This window comes from Macaca thibetana, chromosome 20, assembly GCF_024542745.1.
Source record: "Macaca thibetana thibetana isolate TM-01 chromosome 20, ASM2454274v1, whole genome shotgun sequence".
NCBI classification, from domain to species: domain Eukaryota; kingdom Metazoa; phylum Chordata; class Mammalia; order Primates; family Cercopithecidae; genus Macaca; species Macaca thibetana.
Window position 1 is genome coordinate 54272862 of NC_065597.1, and position 16419 is coordinate 54289280.

The window sequence follows — 16419 nt, forward strand, 5'->3', positions numbered from 1 at the left end:
TGGTACATGTTGGGTACCCAGAAGCCACTTGTAGAATGAGTTTGGTTTTGTAATTTAAATTTGTTATGTCCTTTCTTTGCTCATTTATCTCTTAGCATTTAAAAACTTTTTTTATTGTAGTAAAATATACACAACATAAAATGTACCATTTTATGTATATAATTGGACTGGGTGCAGTGGTTCATGCCTGTAATCCCAGCACTTTGGGAGGCCGAGGAGGGTGGATCACCTGAGGTTGGGAGTTTGAGAGCAGCCTCCTGACCAACATGGAGAAACCCTGTCTCTACTAAAAATACAAAATTAGCTAGGCGTGGTGGCACATGCCTGTAATCCCAGCTACTAGGGAGGTTAAAGCAGGAGAATCTCTTGAACCTGGGAGGCGGAGGTTGCAGTGAGCTGAGATTGAGCCATTACGCTCCAGCCTGGGCAACAAGAGTGAAACTCTGTCTCAAAACAAAAACAAAAACAAAAAATGAAAAAAACCACAATCCAGTGGCGTTACGTACAGACAGTGTGGTACAACCATCTTTCCATTTCAAAAACTTTTTCATCATCCCAAACAGAAACTTTGTATGCATTAAACAGTAACTCTTCTCTAGTCCTCAGTAACCTCTATTTTTCTTCTGTCTCTATGAATTTGCCTATTCTAGGTACCGTATAAAAAGGGAATTCTATAATATGCAAAAATTTTTTGTCTGGCTTGTTTCACTTAACATAATGTTTTCAAGGCTCTCTACATGCATGTTATAGCATGTATCAGAATTTCATTTCTTTTTATGGCTGAATACTGTTCCATCATTTGTATGTAACAGGTTTTTATTCTTTTATCTGTCAGTAGACACTTGGATCGTTTCCCCCTTTAGGTTATTGTGAATAATGATTCTGTGAATATTGATGTACTAGTATCTGTTTGAGTTCTTGTTTTCAGTTTTTTCAGATCATGTAATTCTATGTTTAACTTTTTGAGGGACTGTCAAACTGTCTTCCACTAACTGCACCATTTTACATTCTCACCGATAATGGATGAGGGTTCTGATTTTTCTGCATCTTCACCAACATTCGTTAGTTTCCATTTGCTTTTGATTATAGCCATCCTAGTGGGTGTAAAGTGGTATCTTATTGTGTGTGTGTGTGTGTTTTTTTTTTTTTCTTTTTGAGACAGGGTCTTGCTCTGTCACTCAGGTTGGAGTGCAGTGGTTCAGTCATGGCTCACTGCAGCCTCAACCTCCTGGGATCAAGGGATCCTCCTGCCTGAGTTCCTCTGAGTAGCTCAGACTACAGGTGCATGCCACTATGCCTGGCTAATTTTTGTGTTTTTGTAGAGATGGGGTTTTACCATGTTTCCTAGGCTGGTCTTGAACTCCTGGGCTCAACTGATCCACCCGCCTTGGCCTCCAAAAGTGCTGGGATTATAGGCATGAGCCACCACACCAGGCCTCATTGTGGTTTTGTTTTACATTCTCCTAATGACTAATGATGAGCACCTTTTCAAGTGCATATTGGTCATTTGTATATCTTTGGAGAAATGTCTATTCAGGTCTTTGCTAATTTTTGAATTAGTTTTTTGTTAGTGGTGGTGATGAATTGTGAGAGTTCTTTATATATTCTAGATGTTAATTTCTTATCAGATATATGAATAGCAGCTATTACCTTCCATTCTGTCATTCAATCCCTTGGTAGTGCCTTTTCAGGCACAAAAGTGTTTTTTTGTTTTTTGTTTTTTTTTGAGATGGAGTTTTGCTTTGTTGTTGCCCAGGCTGGAGTGCAGTGGCACGATCTCGGCTCACTGCAGCTTCCGGCTCCCAGGCTCAGGCAATTTTCCTGCTTCAGCCTCCTGGGTAACTAGGATTACAGGCATCCGCCACCACGCCTGACTAGTGTTTTGTATTTTTAGTAGAGACGGGGTTTCACCGTGTTGGCCAGACTGGTCTCGAACTCCTGACCTCAAGTGATCTGCCCACCTCGGCCTCCCAGAGTGCTGGGATTACAGGTGTGAGCCGCCGTGCCCAGCCAAGTTTTTAATTTTGATGGCATCCACTTTTTCTAGTTTTTCTTTTGTTGCCTGTGCTTTTGGTCATATTCAAGAAATCATTGCCAAATCCAGTGTCATAAAGCCTCTGTTTTCTTCTGAAAGTTTTATAGTTTTAGTTCTTATGTTTAGGTTTTTCATCCATTTTGAATTAAATTTTTAGGTAAGGGTCCAACTTTATTCTTTTGCATGTGGCTGTCCAGTTTTCCCAGGACCATACCATGGTTAACAAAATTATCCTTTCCCTATTGAATGATCTTGGTACCCTTGTTGAAAATCAATTGATCATATATGTGAGGGTTTATTTCTTGACTCTGTGTTCTATTCCATTGATTTATATGTCTGTTTTTATTAGGCTTTATCTTTATGTATCTTTACCTCACTGTTCTCATTACTGTAGCTGTGTACAGTAGTAAGTTTTGAAATCAGAAGTGTGAGTCCTTCAATTTTGTCTTTTTCGAGATTGTTTTGCTTCAGTGTCTTGAGATTATTCCATATTAATTTTGGGACGGACTTTTCTATTTCTTCAAAAAGACACTGTTAGGATTTTGACAGAGATTGCCTTGAATATGTAGATCGATTTGGGTAATATTGCCATCTTAACAATATTAAGTCTTCAAAGCCTTGAAGATGGGATGTCTTTCCATGTATTTATGTCTTTAATTCCTTTCAACTGTGTTTTGTGGTTTTCAGTGTACTGTTTTTTTCCTTCCTTGGTTAAATTTATTCCTAAGTATTTTTTTCTTATTGATACTATTGTAAATGGAATTATTTTATTTTTGTATTGTTCATTACTAGTATATAAAAATGCAATTGATTTTTGCATGTTGATTTTGTATCCTGCAACTTTGCTGAATTTATTTATTAGTGCTAACAGATTTTGGTATGGAATCTTTAGGTGTTTCTACATACAAGATCATGTCATTTGTGAAAAGAGATCATTTTTCTTCTTCCTTTTCATTTTCAATGGCTTTTGTTTCTTTTTCTTGCCTAATTGCTCTGCCTAGAACTTCTCATACTATGTTGAATAGAAGTCGTAAAAGTAGGCATCCTTGTCTTGTTTCTTGAACTTAGAGGAAAAGCTTTTAGTCTTTGACCATTGAGTATGATGTTAGCTGAGGGCTTTTTAATATGGTGCTTCTATCATGTTGAGGAAGTTTCCTTCTATTCCCAATTTGTTGAGTATTTTTTATCATGAAAGAGTGTTGAATTTTGTCAAATGCTTTCTTCTGCGTCAGATGATCATGGTTTGCTTTTTTCTCATTATTTTGTTAATGTTGTTGTTAATCAATTTTCATATGTTGAACCTCCTTTCATTCCAGAAATAAATCCCATTTGGTTATGGTGTCTATTTAGATTCTGAAGACTGTTTTTGATTTTTAAACTTTATAAGAGCTTTCTATAGAATATATGTGTATGTGTGTGTGTATGTTTATATAAGGTAACAACTTTAAACATTTGGTATATTTGATAAAAATATTTTCTTCATTTTCTTGCTCTTTTAGTTTGGTACTTTTGTATATTACAGAAAGTTTTAATTTATATTTTTTAACCTGACCTTTTCCCTTATTGCTTTTGTTATTATATAGCTGAAGATGGTGTTCTTGCATATAGGATAATTTTTCTTTCTTTTTTTTTTTTTTTTAGCTTTTTTTCTATTGTGTTCTAAAATATTTATCTCTTCAGAATATGGAGTTTACTTTGGTGCATGCATACAGTGAGGATTTATTTTAAGGTTTGGTATTTTCCATCTTGTGTTCTTGTGTAGTATAGTGAGTAGTTAAGAGCTTGACTGGGGGTCCAGACTGCCTGCGTTCAAATCCTGGCTGCACCACTTGCTAGCCTCGGGACATTTGGCACTTAACTCTTTGGGCTTAATTTCCTCATCTGTAAAGTTTAGATAAGAGTATATCTATTTCATAAGGCTGTTTTGAAAACAAATGAGAGAAAAACTTGGCAGGGGGTCTGGCATACCGCCAGGGCTCACTGAGAGCTAACTGATGTTGTTACCATCGGTTACTCCGACCTTATGATCATCCTGCTTATTTACGAAAGGTTTCTCTGTATATTTAGAGTTTTAGTTTATTTCTGAATTTTGTATTCTGTTTCATCAATTCTTTTGCTGGTGCTGTATAGTGTTATTGTTGCTTAGTCTTCTTTCTCATGCTATTTAAAGTTCCTTCAAATTTTAGAATCGTTTTGTCAAGTTTCAAAAACAGTCATCTGTTCGATTTTTTTTTTTTTTTTTTTTTTTTTTTTTTTGTGAGACAGGGTTTCACTGTGTTGGCCAGGCTGGAGTGCAGTGGCATGATACTGGCTCAGTGCAGCCTTGACCTCCTGGGCTCAAGTGGTCCTCCCACCTCAGCCTCCTGAGTAGCTTGGACTACAGGTGCATACCACCATGCCTGGCTAACTTTTGTATTTTTTTGTAGAGATAGGTTTTGCCATGTTGCCCAGGCTGGCCTTGAACTTCTGGGCTTGAGTGATTTGCCCATCTGTTCCTCCTAAAGTGCTGAGATTATAGGCATGAGCCACTGCGCCTGGCCAATCTGTGTGAATTTTAATGTTAAGTATGTGTATTAATTTGGGGCAGGTAACTATGTTTACTGAATGCCTGCCTGTCACTGATACAATCAGTAACTCTTCACAAAATATCAACTAAAAATGTTACAGTAGGAGAGCCTGAATTGACTGATAACTGAGGAAGAAATGGAAGGCTCTTAAAGAACTGCCTGTTCCCTTAAAGGGTAGCAGGATTGGATGGATTTATTCATACATTCTTCCAAGGATCAGATAATCCCCATGTTGTATGAACTGTTTAAAAACATAGAAAAATCACTCTCAGAGGCAAAAGGATTCTGTTTCCTAAATCCATTGCCATCTCCCCTCCACTCCCTCCCGTGCAGTGCTTATGTCTTATTCAACATCGAATCTCTGTGCCTGGTTTGTAGGAGGTGCACAACGTGTTGGTTAATCTGAGAGGAACATGCCACAACCAAAGACAGCTTGCAGAGCAGCCAGCCCCAGCCTCTGATGTTATAAATGTAGATGTGCTGGTGGTGGGCCAGTTCTGTTGTGGGCTTGGGTCAGACCTCACTTGAGGACTGTGATTACTCTTGGGCTTGAAGCTTTGAGAGGGGAGAGGAGAAATTAGAAAAGGGAATGGCGGGCCTTGTATATAGGATTTATGAGCAGATTGTCTGAAAATAGGATGAGCTGCCTCACATAATAGTATTTTTCCTATCACTGCACAAGCTTAAGCAGAGTCTTGGGTGATACTGTAGGAGGGCAGTCACATGCCTCCTAGTGGACTGGGCTGGATTCACCTTACTTACTTTCTTTTTTTTTTTGATTTTGAAATGTGAAAAGGACATGAGATTTGGGAGGGGCCAGGGTGGAATGATATGGTTTGGCTCTGTAAGATCACTTACTTTCTTCTCTTTGTCTCTTGCTCCTTTCTTCTGACTTTTGAGCTTATGTAAAATGTATGTTAGAAGCAGTGTTGACAGTGTTTGGCAGCTTTATGGGTGTGTGAAGAGTGGATAAGGAGGAGGAGATGAAAATAACATAGAGGTTTTGAAACAGGGTGTTTGGGGATGGCACTCTTGACGACTGGAAAAATAAAATGGAAAGCCATTCTGGATGTGGGTGGATAAGTTTCATTTTGATTGGGTCATATAGTATTTGAACATAAGAATCCCAAGAAAACTTTTTTAAAAGCTATATTTATTGAATATTACCATTTTCAGGTACTGTGCAATGTGAATCATGTAAGTTTTTGGTGACCCATGTAGAAAGGAACTGATCTAGTCTAAACATGGAACTGTCTCTTAAATCAAGATACAATTGTAATCATATAGATGCTTTTCCTAGGTTAGTTGTTTTACATCTTCCTTTGTGTGACTTAAAGTTTTTAGTTTGACTCTGCTACTTTTGTTTTATTTGTGTGCGGCTTGATGGATTTTTCCTGTCCCCATCTATACACTGGTCACAATGAGGGGCTACTAAATAGGGCAGTGTTCTCTGTTTGTGTAGTCCCCACAGCTGTTTCCTATAGTAAAGACTCTGGAAAACAATGACCTCATAGTTTCCGCAAAAAAAACCCTTTTATATTTAGTAGGGGAAAATAAATCATTCAAAATTCAGTAATTTAAAGTTCTGTCCTCTGTTGCTTCTTCCTTCAAAAATATTCTTGTTTGCTCTGCTAATTAATTGTTCATTGGCTGTTCCTCAGATGACTTTTTATGTGTAACAAACATTTTTGCAGTGGAGCACATGGGGATCTCTTGTCTTTGATTTGATTGTGATCTTTCTCTATTTAGAAATCATTGTTTTAAACCATGGACTGTGGCAGTTCCTAGAGCAATTGGCCAGTCACTGAACATCTGTTGCTTCTTCCCTCCAGCTGTTGGGTTCGGATGGTAGCAAACAATGTGTCCACAAACAAACAGTTCACGCTTTAGAAGATTTCGTAGGACTGGTCAGGAAATGCCTTTGTTGGTATCTGCTTCTACTGGAAAGAATCCTTCTTTGTAAACCCATCACCAGCTCAGTACATGTTTTGGCTTTAATTCTTGGTATTCTTCTAATCTTGAAGAGCAAGGCAGAGAGCCATCTGATTGTCAGGAGATTTAAGAAACAATAATAATTACAGTAATGAAAATGCCGCTTATTTGTGTAGGGCCATATCATTTACAAAGTGAATTCATGTGCAATGGATGAATTCATCATCCATTCTTTCTGGCTTTCTCAAGCCCAGAGAGAAAAGCAAGCTGATGATGGCACGTTCTATGTGCCTTTTATGGTTCATTAGAGTTCTTCAAGGCCGGGCGCGGTGGCTCACGCCTGTAATCCCAGCACTTTGGAAGGCCGAGGCGGGCGGATCACAAGGTCAGGAGATCGAGACCATGGTGAAACCCCGTCTCTACTAAAAATAGAAAAAAATTAGCCGGGCGCCGTGGCGGGCGCCTGTAGTCCCAGCTACTCGGGAGGCTGAGGCCGGAGAATGGCGTGAACCCGGGAGGCGGAGCTTGCAGTGAGACGAGATTGCGCCACTGCACTCCAGCCTGGGCGACAGAGCGAGACTCCGTCTCAAAAAAAATAAAAATAAAAATAAAAATAGAGTTCTTCAGCATCAAATGCCCTCCCATTCATTGCTACACTCATTTTATTGCTTGCACATTTCAGTCCTTTAGTACTCTAGTGACACAACAGGTTTCTGTGTTTGATCCTGTGTCCAACAACATTTTTGCCAGTGAGTTGGATGAGGACTTAACCTAGGTATATTAATTGAATTTGTAAATGTCTTCTAAAAAAATTCGGCTGGGCATAGTGGCTTATGATAGTAATCCCAGCACTTTGGGAGGCTGAGGGTGGAGGATTGCTTGAGCCCAGGAATTCAAGACCAGCCAGGGCACCATAACAAGATCCTGTGTCTACAAAACTAAAATAAAATACAACTTTAAATTGTTATTATTTTTAGAGAATCTTGCTCTGTTGCCCAGGCTGGAGTGCAGTGGCATGATCATAGCTCATTGCAGCCTTGAATTGCAGGGCTTGAGATCCTCTTGCCTCACCCTCCTGAGTAGCTAGGACTGCAGGTGCACACTACCATGCCTGGATAATTTTTGTATTTTTTTGTGAGATGGGGTATGTTGCCCAGACTGGTCTCGAATTCCTGGCCTTGAGTGATCCTCCCACCTTGCCCTTCTAAAGTGCTGGGATTACAAGCATGAGCCACAGCACCCAGCTGAATTTGTAAATGTCTTGACGGATATAGCATATACTCCAAGTTAGAAAATGCAGGTCCATTAAGATCTTTAATTAAAATTAACAGCTAACATGGAATAGAATCCTGCATCTTGCATTTGGATCCAAAAATGAAGTAACTACCCCATAGCACCTATGTGAAAGGACCTGGGTGTGTTACTAGCATGTGACTTATGCTCATGTATCTGCCAAAAATGTTTAAGGTTTTTATGCTGCCTTCGGAGAAGTATCTTGATCTGGGGTGGTGGGTGATAGTGCTGTTCCTGTCAGACCACACCTAGGATTTTATGTTTATGTGTCATTCTGGAAACCTAGGCTATCATGTAATTTCTGGGCTGACAAACTGTAGTGTGTCTAGAGTTGGTGGTGGAAGACTCCCTGGGGAGTCTGTCAGCAGAGAGAGGGGATTACTGTGAGAGAAAGCATTTGTCTTTGCACATAATTTCAACTCTTGTAATTCCGGCCCTCATTATGTCTCAGTCACACAATTGCAGTAGCCTTCTAGCCCCCCTGCTATTGCTAAATTCTGTCCTTTCTGGTTGGTAGTTTTTCTTTGTTAAAATTTTATTTATTACATTAAAAAATATTAGAGATGGGGTGTCACTTTGTTGACCAGGCTGGACTCGAACTCCCGGCCTCAAGTGATACTCCCATCTTGGCCTCCCCAAATGCTGGGATTATGGGATTGAGCCACCATGCCTGGCCTAATTGATAGTTTTGATTGCTGCCAGATGAATCTTATTAAAGTTTACTTGAAATTACAGTATTTTTCTTTTCAAAAATTACCATTGCTTTTTTATACACAAAGTACCATGTAAATTTCTTAGCTTGGTATTTAAGCTTCCCCATGATGAAACCTTATCTTCCCCCTGTCCTGGAAAGGCAGAGGAACACAGGGAAAGAGTTGTAGCATCGGAGACTTTGGTTCAGATTCTGAGACCTGAGGCAAGTGATGCATTCTTCATAGGATTGATAACCAGGAATAGGTGAGAAATGTCTGTAAAGTGCCTAATACAGTACCTGGTATAGAGAAATCTGTTAGCATTATTATTTCACAGTCCCCTGACTACCTTGCTGGCTATTGTTTGTGCCCTGTACTCTCCCACCTGTCATGTTTTTTCTGTTTTCTCCTTCCTGGGTCCAGAGCATACCCCCATTTTACTCGTTTTAGAAGTTACTGTTACTACATTAAAGTTCCTCTCACCCCTATAGTTGAACGTTATGGCTCCCTCATTTGAAAGCAGATCACATTTTACATGGAACCGTGTTAAAGTACTTATACACTTCCCTCTTAGTTATGTTTAATAGTAGTAATAGCCAAATGTTCAGAAAACCTTTCTTTGTGAACATTTCAACTATATAACTGAGAGGGGAGATCAGTACGATGAACCTGCATTTCCCTGTCACCCAGCTTCAACAACTACCAATTTGTGGACAATCTTATTTCATCTGTATAACCTTTGCCTGTACTTCCCCCAAACTTTTGAAGCAAATTCCAAATGCATTTCATCCATAAATATTTAAGTATATATCTCTAAAAGATAAGGATGCTTTAGAAAAATCATAATGCCATTATCTGCCTAAGGAAAATATTCCTTGATATCATCAGATATCCACCAGTGTTCATATTTCTCTGATATTGTTTCTCTGTCTCTCACACACGTGTACATACACATATATGTGTACAACTGTGCATATGTATTTCCTACACTTTGTATAAGAATCCAGGTAAGTTTCCAAAATTTCAATGGATTGATGAATCTGTTGTCTCTCACGTTCTGTCTCTTATTTATTTTTCCTCTGGCAGTTTATTTGTTGAATGCATGTTTGTCTGGTAGAGCAAAACTTTTCATATTATTTGTGATTTAGGACTAATTTTTAAAATTTCCAATCTATTGTGGACTGTTTGTAAAATACAATACAAATGAATTAATAGAAAAGTGACATAAAAAAGGTGTATGTAAGACCAGCCCCATTAAAAAATTGTTAAAATCAGTAGACATAAAGTTATGGTTTAATTTGTAAATACTTCTAAATGCTTATTCTCAACTTCTATAATGTCATCATGGACTGGCAACAAAAACTTCATAGTCTTGATGTTTTGTATTATATTCCAGTAGCGTCAAATAAGATGTTCCTCTGTCCATGTATTTCCTGTAAAATGGTGGTTAGAGCCAGAGGTTTAGAGACTCACATTTGAGGTTTTTTTTCTCCTCTTTTTGGCAAAACTTTCTGTGCGCAGTGTTACAAACTTCCATCAGAAAGTCTGCGCTGTTTGGTTCTATCTCTTGTGGTGCCAAGAGTCACTGATGATTGTTCCCTGGTACATTAATTTGTTAAGGGTTTAAAATGGTGAAATTATAATTCTGACATTCCTTTTTTACTTGTTAGCTGGAACACTTCTGCAGAGACTTTTGTCCAGTTATTTGGTTTCCCTGAAGTAAATTTTGCAGAAGAAAGGCTAGATAAAAGCTTGATTTCTTCCCCCTCCTTTATTTTCCAGTTTTCAAAATACTTGATTTCCAATTGTGTTTAGTGAATTTTTCTAACCTTATGAACTCATGGGTTTAAGCATATTTGATGTGTTCAGTCAGTTATACTTATTGATGCTCAAAGTTGTCCCATTTTTGGCCAGTGGGACAAGTTGACCGTCAAGTCCTTTTGACGCTGTACTAGTAGCCTGGGATGTCAAATGAGAATGCAAGGATGTTAAGATGTTCCAGGCTCATCATTTCTTGTGCCAGATTGGGAATCAGTGGTTTCCAGATACTGGAATCAGGTTTCTTTGGTACAGTGATATTGAGAGACCACAGTTGAGGCATAAGGAATGCACATGGTTTCTAAGAAAGGGGTGATTTCTTTTAAAGCTAAATCACGAATTCACACTAATTGTTCCAATACAGGGTTTCGGGGTTTTATTGACCCTCATTGGTCTTATATCTGTGGCTCTTTCCTCCCATGCTGAAAATCCTATTTGTAACACCAGCGTAAATTCTTCTTTGCCTTATCCCACAGTATGCTCCTAAGTCTTAGAATAATAATCCCAATACTACCACCAGCAGGGTTAGTATTTGAAAATGGCTTAAGACTTATTTGGTAGTTTTTTTGTCCATAGCATATATTCTACTAGGACTGTATAGTACAAATTACTGTGTTTTAAAGTTACTTGGAATAGTTCTCTGTGTGGTTTTGTTGTCAACAGGATATGTAGTTAATATCAGTTGTTTTGACCAGGTGCATTGGCTCACGCCTGTAATCCCAGCACTTTGGGAGGCCAAGGCAGCTGGATCACGAGGTCAGGAGTTTGAGACCAACCTGGCTAACATGGTGAAACCCCGTCTACTGGAAAAAAAAAAAAAAAAAAAAAGCTACAAAAACTAGCTGGGCGCAGTGATAAGTGCCTGTAATCCCAGCTACTTGGGAGGCTGAGGCAGGAGAATCGCATGAACCCAGGCGGCAGAGGTTGCAGTGAGCTGAGATCACGCCACTACACTCCAGCCTGGGCGACAGAGTGAGACTCCATCTAAAAAAAAAAAAATTCAGTTGTTTCTTTTTTAATCTTTTTTTTAAAAATAAGGTTTTCTTTTTTTTTTTCTTTGAGACAGAATTTTGCTGTGTTGCCCAGGCTGGAGTTCAGTGATGCGATCATAGCTCACTGCAGCCTACCTCCCATGCTCAAGTGATCCTCAGTCCCTGGAGTAGCTGGGACCACAGGTGCTCACCACCATGCCCAGCTAATTTTTTTTTTTTTTTTAAGTAGAGACGAGGTTTCACTGTGTTAGCCAGGATGGTCTCCATCTCCTGACCTCGTGATCCACCCACCTCAGCTTCCCAAAGTGCTAGGATTATAGGCGTGAGCTACCACGCCCAGCCTTTTTTTTTTTTTTTTTTTTAAGGAGACAGTGTCACTCTGCACCCAGGTTACAGTTTAGGGGTGCAGTCATAGCTTACTGCAGCCTCAAACTTGGGCTCAAGCAGTCCTCCCACCTCAGCCTCTGGAGTAGCTGGGACGACAGGTGCCTGCCACCACTCTCAGCTAATTAAAACTTTTTTTTTTTCTTGTAGAGACAGATTCGTGGTATATGGCCTAGGCTGGTCTTGAATTCCTGGCCTCAACTTATCCTCTTGTCTCAGCCTCCCCAAGTGCTGAGATTATAGGCATGAGGCACTGTGTGTGGTTGTTATGATTCCCTTTAACCCCGATAGTAACTAGTCGTGTCCGTCGTGTGCATATTCATGAGCAAATGAGTGAGCAGGGAATGAACTTCTCTATTTACTTTACTTTGAGCAATGAATGGGAGCAGAGAAAGGCTGTTTCCAAACTCTAGAGAAGGAAATTCAACGCTTTCTTTATTTGAAGGTTATGGCTCTCTGTAGCTGGAAGAGAATAATAGTAAGAACTTATTCCTTGACCAGAGTTGCTCCCAGTAGTTGCACAGATACATTAAGTTGGAAAGTTCTTTAATCTTCTAAAATAAGAGTTCCTTTTTAACAGTACAGTGACAACTTGGTAAATCTTCCTCATTTTAGAGTCTTTGTGTCATGGAAGTTATAATAAACTAGGGTAGCTAAGGAAAAGGACAGACTCCTTGAAAAGCAACAGCTCATGGAAAATACCTACTAGTTAATGATTTCACAATTTTAATAGTGACAGGAAGAAAGGAGAGTAGCTTCATTTCCCTACAGATGGGAAAGAAAGGAGTATTTGGCTGCTTTTTATTTTATATCCAGCTGGAGGAAGGGGTTAGTTACCCTTCAGGCTCTATTGTGATGTCAGGCAGCTGGTTAAGCTGTTGTAGCTGTCCCCACCCCTTCCTGGATTCTCTCAAGCTTCAGAGGGTAGAGCTGGGGGAGGAGGAGGGCAGCCAGGGTCAGAGGCTACTCCTTTCCTGTTGAAAATCTGTGAGCCTATGAGTTTTGAATGTAGTGAGACTCCTGGTGCAGCTGAGATCTTGGACAGGTCACTGAGCCTCAGTTTCCATATTTTCCTTTTCATTGCCACATAGTAATACCAGCCTCACAGATCATGGTGTTTAACAACCATTGGCTCCTTTACACTTGAGTGGTGAAAACATTTTAGCAAGAACAACCAACCAGCACACCAACCAACCCAGCCTGTGACAGCAGTTCTGGGACATAGGAAAGGGATGCTGGTAGGACAGAGGTGTAGAGAGGAGATTGCAAAATATCACCGTAGTTAAGTGCTGAAGAGAAGTATGCTCCACCTCCACACTTTCTGTGGGTCTAGCTTTGCAAGTCTGATTGTTTTATAGCTTACCTTTGATGCGTAGATGCTGTAGGTTTTTTTTTTTTTGGTGTGTGTGTGTGAGACAGAGTCTTGCTCTGTCACCCAGGCTGGAGTGCAGTGGCATGATCTTGGCTCATTGCAACCTCCACCTCCTGGGTTCAAGCAATTCTTCTGCCTCAGCCTCCCAAGTAACTTGTATTTTTAGCAGAGACAGAGTTTCACCATGTTGGCGAGGCTGGTCTTGAACTCCTGACCTCAGGTGATCCACCTGCCTCAGCCTCGTGCTGGGATTAAAGGCGTGAGCCACTGTGCCCGGCCATGATGCTCTAGGTTATGACCCCTTGAATTTCAGACTGTTTTTGAAGAGGTGGTATTTATTTATATCTCCAGTGTCGTAGTGCCAGATGACTCACTGAGGAGTCTGTCCCCGAGAGGGCACTCACTTCTCAGTATGATACATTCTGTGCCATTGTATCATCATTGAATAACACAATGATAACCCATGTGCCTGGCATTTTGGGGAATGAGTCTTTTACGTAAGTGACTTCTGAAGTAATTACTTATTTGAACATCAGATCCTTACAATTTTAACCTTTTCTTTTGATTAGATGGCTTCATCATATTATCCTGGACTCATTGCCAGGGTGAGAATCCCAGACATACTCAGTTGTTCCTTGGCAATTTAGGGTTGTTGTGAACATCATTGATTGATCTCCTCTTAGGTAATATGGAGGTTTCTTTTGGGGCTAGTGGGACTACATAGGCCCTATTGAGTGATTCTGGATTGCTATGTTGTTCGAATTCTTATTTCTGTTATGATATTTCCTTTCATTGCTCCCTACTGTCTTCCTTCATGCTAGTTTTCTCTTGCTTTATCCTATTTCTGGGATCCTGTACCTCCTACTTCCTCCTGTACTTTTCTTCTTTTTTTTGAGACAGAATCTCACTCTGTCTCCCAGCCTGGAGTGCAGTGGTGTGATCATGGCTCACTGTAGCCTTGATCTCCCAGGCTCAAGTGATCTTCTCACCTCAGCTCCCCAGTAGCTGGGACCACAGGTGTGCACCACCATGCCTGGGTAATTTTTAAAATTTTGGTAGAAACCAGGTCTCTCTTTGTTACCTGGGCTGGTCTCAAACTCTTGGCCACAAGCGATCTTTCTGCCTTGGCCTCCCAAAGTGTTGGGATTATAGGCATGAGATACCATGCCCTACTCTTTTGCAGTTTCTAATCTGCTTTTTAGTTAAGTAACTAGATAAATAGAATCGACTCTAAATAAGACTAACTAAACTGAGTTAGGGCCTGAGAGTCTGACTAAATTAAGAAACTTTAGTGTTTTTCCTTTTTAATATCAACATTTTTTTTTTTTTTTTTTTGAGATGGAGTCTTGTTCTGTTGTCCAGGCTGGAGTGCAGTGGCATGATCTCGGCTCACTGCAACCTCTGCCTCCCAGGTTCTTAGGGAGGAGACCACCCCTCATATTGTCTTATGCCCAGTTTCTGCCTCCAAAGAAAGAAAAAGTAAAAACTAAAAGGCAGAAATGAAATGCACAGGCAGACAGCCCGGCGTCACACCCTGGGCCTGGTAGTTAAAGATTGACCCCTGACCTAATTGGTTATGTTATCTATAGATTATAGACATTGTATAGAAAAGCACTGTGAAAATCCCTATCCTGTTTCGTTCCCATCTAATTACCAGTGCATATAGCCCCCAGTCACGTACCCCCTGCTTCCTCAGTGGATCACAACCCTCTCATGCTTACCTTCGTAGAGTTGTGAGCCCTTAAAAGGGACAGGAATTGCTCGCTCGGGGAACTCGGCTCTTGAGACAGGAGTCTTGCCGATGCTCCCAGCCGAATAAACCCCTTCCTTCTTTAAGTCAGCGTCTGAGGAGTTTTGTCTGCGGCACATCCTGTTACATTTCTTGGTTCCCTAACCGGAAAGTGAGTTTCCCTAACCGGAAACTCGAGCCAGCCTGGGAAGGACCCTACCTTGTGCTGCTAACCACCAAGACTGCTGTTCGTACAGCAAAAAAGTATGGACTCATCACACCCGAGTCAAGAAAGCGCCACCCGCTCCAGAGCTATGGGCCATTAGTCCCAGAGGAAAATCCTACCAAACTAAAGCTAAGAAAAATCTCTTTTCATCTATTCTATTACCCTTTCTTCATTCCACGCTTTATTGCTGACCACTAGTTATTAACATAACCAAGTCAATTTCGCCTCAAACTATTGCATTTAATGCTTGCCTTTTTATACCCTGTGAGGACTTGCCAAGTCAAAGACAGCTTTCTACTTCAGAAAAGTATTTCTGTTCCTCCTGACTCTCCTCAGCCTGGGCATTAGTAAACTAGGACCATTTAATCTGGGGAGATTTCGATAAAGACCCCAGTGCCAATGAGGAGTCTTGCCCCCCGACGTAGAGCTTTCATGCCATGGTTGGTCCACCGTTCTGTGGACCACTAAAGAGCAAGGATGGACTGCCCCAACCAGTTTTTGTAATTTCCTAAAACCATACATTCATTTTACTACAGGACCATAGAAGTTAAAGACTTAAACTTTAGCAATTAAGACAGGATACCAAGATGCAAATGCCTGGTTAAAATGGATCAAATATTCCATCTGCACGTTAAACAAAAGCAGTTGTTATGCTTGTGTACATGGCAGGCCAGAGGCCCTGATTGTCCCCCTTCCACTAAGGTGGTCCTCCAGTCGACCAGGCGTAGGCTGCATGGTAGCTCTTTCACAGGATTCTGCAGCCTGGAGTAATAAGTCATGCCAAGCTCTCTCTGCTATATCCGGAAGTCCGGCACCCTGCGGTTCAGCCCCCGAGGGCCATCCAGCTTCCGTCTCCCAACACTAAGTTCACTTCGTGTCTCTCACGACAGGGAGGAAACTTAGCATTCCTTGGAGACCTGAAGGGATGCGATGAGCTTAAGAATTTTCAAGAGCTTATCAATCAGTCAGCCCTTGTTCATCTCTGAGCGGATGTGTGGTGGTATTGTGGTGGACCTTTACTGGGCACTCTGCTGAATAACTGGAGTGGCACTTGTACTTTAGTCCAGTTGGCTATGCCTTTCACCTTGGCATTTCATCAACAAGAAGGAAAAAAAATAAGACATCATAAAGCGAGAGAAGCCCCTTATGGGTCCTTTGACTCTCATGTCTATTGAGACATAATTGGAGTCCCACAAGGAATACTAGATCAATTTAAAGCTTGAAATCAAATAGCTGCAGGCTTTAAGTCAATATTTTGGGGGTGACAGTTAATAAAAATATAGATTAGATAAACTACATCTGTTACAACCAACAGCAATGAGCTTTTCATGAGTTAAAAGAAAAACTCATGTCAGTCCCCAGCGCTGAGGCTACCTGAC

At 40.5% G+C, this 16419-nt stretch overlaps 1 protein-coding gene across 1 annotated transcript in view; it reads left to right on the forward strand.

Annotated features, from left to right (window-relative positions):
- USP31 (ubiquitin specific peptidase 31) overlaps window positions 1–16419 on the forward strand; it is a 99329-nt gene that overhangs the window by 12625 nt on the left and 70285 nt on the right. The gene's annotated exons all lie outside the window — the stretch shown is intronic.